Consider the following 6000-nt stretch of genomic DNA (forward strand, 5'->3'; position numbering starts at 1 on the left):
TATGTTGATAATAGTAAATATTTGTCTGTAACCAGTTTCGAGTTACAACCCCCTAAATATCCGTGACCTTGAGTTTGACCTTTCAGGTTCACTCAAGGTCAATGGTCCTGGAGCCAAATGAAAGTCCATATGGGAGTTCCTTTATGATGATAATGGTAAATATCTCTATCTTCAACCGATTTCAAATTATAGCCCTCAGAAAATCCGTGACCTTGATTTTGACCATTCAGGATCAGTCAATTGCCTTAAAAATTTTAACACTTTCTTTTGACACCAATGTCCACATATCCTGAAAGTTTCATGCAATTTTATTTAGCCGTTTTTCCGTAATGCTACCAACAAAGAAACAAAGAAACTGGACCAAACACAATACCTCGCCGGACTCCGTCCAGGCGAGGTAAAAATGTTCTCAGGCACAAAGAGGTAAGATTGGAGAAGAAGAAACAGACTAGTGCCCATTGTCTTTGTCATTATGTCTAACGCCCAAGCTACTCTGTTTTCTTCAACTTAACAACATTAAACTAACCCTGCATACACAAGTAACTATTAGAATGAATGGAGTAAGGAGTGATGCATAAATACATACAGATAAAAAGAGACAAGGAGATATAGATTGATAGATAGACTGATGGATAAATAGATAAATAAGTGAACAGAAACGCAAATAATCTGATTAACTGATATTTAGATGGTGACTGATAGATAGATAACAACTCATCACAGTAGGGTTTAAGTTTGCCCTAGGTAAACAGTTACATGAGCTGTTTGCCTGTGTGCCTGATGCAGTGTATCCAACGTAAAATTTAAAGAAACAGCTACTTCTGCTGTTAGCTTCTGTGGCTGATGCAATTTATCCAAAGTAAGTTTGCCGAAAGAGGAGAGAATTCCTAAAAAGTGTTAGGAATCCTCTCTACAGAAGGGCGATACACTTAAAAGAATATAGAGTAATAACCATCTCTCAGTCTCCAGAAGTAGAACTGTCTCATCTCCAGTTAGTGGGTTTCAAATTCTTGAGTTGGCTAAGATGAAGATGTATCATTTTTGTTATGAAGTTCTCAAAAAGCACTATGAGGAAAGAGTTAAAGCAGTGTACTCAGATATAGAGAGCTTTGTATTTTCACTTGAGCGTGAAGACATAGTGAAATTAAAAGGTACCCTCTTGTGTACTCGATAGATACATCTAATTTCAATTACCAGCGACCTTTTTACAGTGATGCACGCAAATGACAGTTGGGCATGTTAAAAAGCGAGGTGGGGGAGAAACTGATAGTTGAAGCATGTTGTTTGAAGCCAAAATTATACTCCGTACGCTTGCAATCAGGTACAGATATGATAACTGGTAAGGGGATTCCTATCTATGGCTGGAAAAAAATTAAACTTCAGATATTCAAAGCCACTCTTTCGGGGACCAAAAAGATTCTCTACGTAAAAGCCGCCAGTATATCTAACCGCCAGGGGCAGATCACCACGCTATCAGTTAACAAGAGAGGGTTGAGCGAATTCGAAGATGAACATTATGATTTATCTCCTACTCAGTCAGTCATCTATGGTCATCCTTTGGCTCAAGTAAATGCAGGGCAAGAAGGAAAAGAAGAAGAAGAAGAAGAAGAAGAAGAAAGAGATGTGGGGAAGCATCCAACTCTGGGGGGGTCACGTCTCAAGCCCTTTACATGACAGCATTTTGCACGCAAGCGAAATCAGGGTCTAGTGATATATGACAAACAAAGGAAATAAATAAAAATGTTGGGGGAAATATTTCCTACATAGGGAAACTAGTTCATGATCTATGTGGGTGTTTGTACCATTCTTTTTATAGATATATAATTTGTATGCCCTTTATACTGTATAATATACAGTACTATGAAACCTTACGGAAATTTTTGGTAAATATAGAGTCTGCAGTGTTCATGCTTTATTTATTAGGTGAGGGCAGTTTAGTTTTCTTTCAGTAAGTGTTGAAACACCATGGAGAACGTTTATACACCAGACCATACGGATATATTTCTTGATCCTGCCAGAATTGTTGTGGCGGGGTTTTCAAGCTCAGGAAAACCTTACTGATATCTATACTAACCAAATAATATGGAGAAAAGTTTTCAAAAATATTTATCTGTGGTGTAAACTATCAGCCTCTTCAAGATGATCCAGTCATTGGTCGTTTCTGTGCTCAAAAGATATCACTGATCAAGAGATATCACTGACCCTTCAGTACACTCAAGTCCCCAAGGAAAATCATTACTTATATTAGATGGTTTGTATTTAAGGGCGATGCAAAGTCAGAATGTAGCCGAGGCTTTTATCAGGGGACGTCATTCAAACCTGAGTGTTGCATTAATACCTCAAAACCTATTTATGAGAAGTCCCTTTTCTCGTGACGTATCCCTCAATGCTACACATTTTTTACTCCTACGAATGTGTGACTTGGGTCAGGTGGAATGTTTAGCTCGTCAGATATTTGGTAGACAACATGTGCCAGATATTCTTGAAATATACAGGCAAGCCGTTATCAATAATCTCCTTGGGTAATTACTAATTGATTTTATCTATAAAAACTCCCCCATAACTGGAATGTAGGTCAAACATAGTTGGAGAGCCTCCTTGTGAAGTCGTCCATGCCTATGGAAATTAATAGCTTACATCGAAACATATACTATGATCCTACATCCCCTGCATACTTGGATAATATGGAAAAATTATATTGGGCTCCCCCCCAAAATAAATAATTAATAAATAAACACTAGTGACTAAAGCTGATGTAGAGAGATTTTTAAAAGTTCTAGAGATTATCATCCATCCATCCATTACTCATCCAATCCTATGTTGCCCCACAAGGAGCGTAGGAGCCCGGGGCTAGACAAGTTGGTCCTGACATTTAAGATGAGAGTGACCAGCCTCACTCATCCCTGGGTGTCATTACTTGAGAAATAAACCCTAAGCACCCCTTGGATATAAACCTGCACCGGCTCAATCAGACTGCGGCCGCATACTTACTCACTAAACCATCGGGCGACATAATATGGATATATGGTTACAACCCAGCGTAGTAAATTGATTTCCTGGTGTACAGGGAACCATTTGGCTTGTCACTCAGAGTAGGGTCACCCATGGGCCGAAGGAAGAGGAAAGAATAAAAGAAAGAGAGAAAAGGAAGGAAGGAAGAGAGGAAAAGACAGACACCCAAAGCAGCACTACATCGAGTGATTGGATGTTTAGCAGCCTTACCTACCACAAAGTTGAATTCTGCATAATTACAAAGAAAAAAAAAAATCCCCCGACGAAATACTGTAGCGGCGGGACCCCGCATTATTCTGATATGTGACCTTGCTGATTTGAGGTACTTACAAAGGGAAAATAACGGTGTACAGTATTTACTGGTATGTGTAGATTTCTTCTCACGTTTCATGTTTGTCTATCCCATTCAATGAAAAACTGGAGCTACAGCAACGAACGCTCTTTCAGTCATATTAACTGAACCAGAATCACAGGGGTACTCAAGGCTATTCACATACAGGGGGCAGAATTTTATAACAAAACACTTGAATCTTATATGAAAGGAAGAATATTACACTGTATAGTGTTTACCCGCAAGAGACAAAGGCATAAGAACTCTGAAGCACAAAATTTATCGATATTTAACTGCTTACACCACTTTAAACTACCTGCCCATACTAAGTACTTTGGTAAGCACTTACAGTCTCACCCCACATCGAGGTTTGAAGGGCAAGACACCTAATGAAATTCACAAGATAACAGATCCCAGAGATTGGCGAAAGCAGTTTACATCGAAGTATAAAAAGCTTATCAAACGTAAAAAAACAAAACAAAACAAAAAAAAGTTAGTTCAAGCTTGATTGTAGGGGACTTAGTATGAATAGTGACTTCGTCCAGGATATAGAGCTTTGCAAAAGGATTTACCATACAGAATACAGAAGAGGTAATTCGCATTATAAAGATGCGCAGAAGGTCAGGAATTTAAACCTATGAGCTGGAAGACTGCAGTGGAATCAAGGAAAAAAAATAATTCCTACTTTAGTTCAGAAACCTACTCACTGAAGTATTAATGAAATGTAAAAAGAAAGACGGCTCTCTGCAGTATTATATTCAGTGGAAATCATATCCAAATCGCTTTAACGAGTGGATAAATGCCTTGAAGATCCAGAAAACCTTTGATCTCCCACCATCGTAAATTTCTTCAGTTCCTGAAGAAACCAAGCCAAACCTGAGGAGGAAATTAATTTCCAGGTGTCGCAAACCAGAGTTGGTGTGCTTATCAGAGATATTTGCAAATTTCTGAAGAAATACTTAACAAACGATAGGAAGGTAATATGGAAGCTTCGTCCATACCAGTCTGTATATCGAGAGATTGCTTTGAAACAAACACCTTTAAACAGAAAAAGGCAGATCCGTACCTCCACTACCGGAGGGCCTGTTCTGAGTATCTTGCTACCCATGGCCACTATTGTAATAGGGAGTCTTCATAAATAATAACAGTCAAAGAATTCTGCCTAGTACCAAGGTCTCAAGCGAAAACCATTCTTTATATATCTGCTAATCAAAGACCCCAGGAACTCTCCATCCTAAATCTCCCATGTAATTGCTCCCAGTAGGCCATCAAATACAGAACCTTGTCACTCACTCGAAGACACAAAATAGTACCCACGCCACAAGTCCATCAGTATGCTTTTGGTATCTCACATTAACGATAACATCCTTTAGTACACTGGGGTGATATGGGTAATATGATGTCTCCAGTTCGCAACATTAATATTATATATGTAATTCAGTACTGGGTAACCTGAAACGAAACGTTTGATTCAGGTAAAATAACTGACTTACGAACTTTGGTCTGTCATGTAGATTTACCCAAGGCTTATATTAAGAATCCAAAGCCAAAGAAAACAACTATTTGGGGGTGGGCCCACATCTCATAAAAAAAAGCAATGCTTTTAGAGGTGGGGCACATATTAAGTCATTCACTACAGTTTGCCAGAACAGATTTTGCGCAGTATGGATGTCTGTTGGAGAGGCTTGCAAGTCCATGATCGATTAAGGGAAATTCGTTTGGCCATGCTCTCGCTAGACATAGGGCCACGATTACCAACTCCCTTTCAAGCCTAGTTGGAAATCAAACAGAGGATTACTAAACAGTAAGCTAGACACAGTTTCAGATGTTTCCACTCTAAGTCTATGATAAGGATATAGACTCTCAACTTCAGTATTATCAACAACAATACCATCGCTATAGAGAGGTGGCTCTCCAATTTTTGTCTGTCAAGTCTTTACTGGATGATCTTCGAGCCATACGACAAGATTTGTAATTTATCCACTTAGGAAAATGGAAAGGGGAATTCCCCTCCCAGTTACAATCTTGAAAGAGGCGAGTGAGTAAGTTTGTTGCTTACCACTCCCCATAAAAGGTCCCAGAAGCTGAGCTCCTTAGTTCACACCCACACTCACTCACACTTAAATGGGTCGGGATGGAGGCTGAGGGTACTTACATAAATACAGTTCATGAAGAGATAACCGCAGATCAGTATGACGTCAGTGATAATGCCATTTGTCATATTGTGAAGGCAGTGGGAGTACGAAATTATGGCCTATGTGATGTAATTTCTGAAAAGCACCCTTATGTTAATCTATACTCCACTCGCCAACCCGTTTACAATCTAAACAGAGCTTGGGTCCAATCTTGGGATAAAATTGAGGCTCTCAGCATTTTCAAAGAAACTGACAGACCCTTTATAATTACCTTAGTAGCTCACTGGGGACCTGCCTCTGAACTAGAGACCAACCAGTTTGCCCAAGTGTTAATTAAAAAAAAATCTTCCGACTGCCAGTATATTTAGGGTTTCCAACTGGACACTTTGAGTGGACATGTGGGCAACTTAGCTCTATGTGTTGATGAGTTAACAAGTATCCTACCCCATTTAGGTATAAAAAACTTATATATCCCTGTGGGAACTGGAAGTGGTCTGAGTGGGGATAACGTGGACTATAAAA

The sequence above is a fragment of the Coenobita brevimanus genome, chromosome 22, assembly GCF_032717465.1.
Source record: "Coenobita brevimanus isolate Jiangsu-jjx chromosome 22, ASM3271746v2, whole genome shotgun sequence".
NCBI classification, from domain to species: domain Eukaryota; kingdom Metazoa; phylum Arthropoda; class Malacostraca; order Decapoda; family Coenobitidae; genus Coenobita; species Coenobita brevimanus.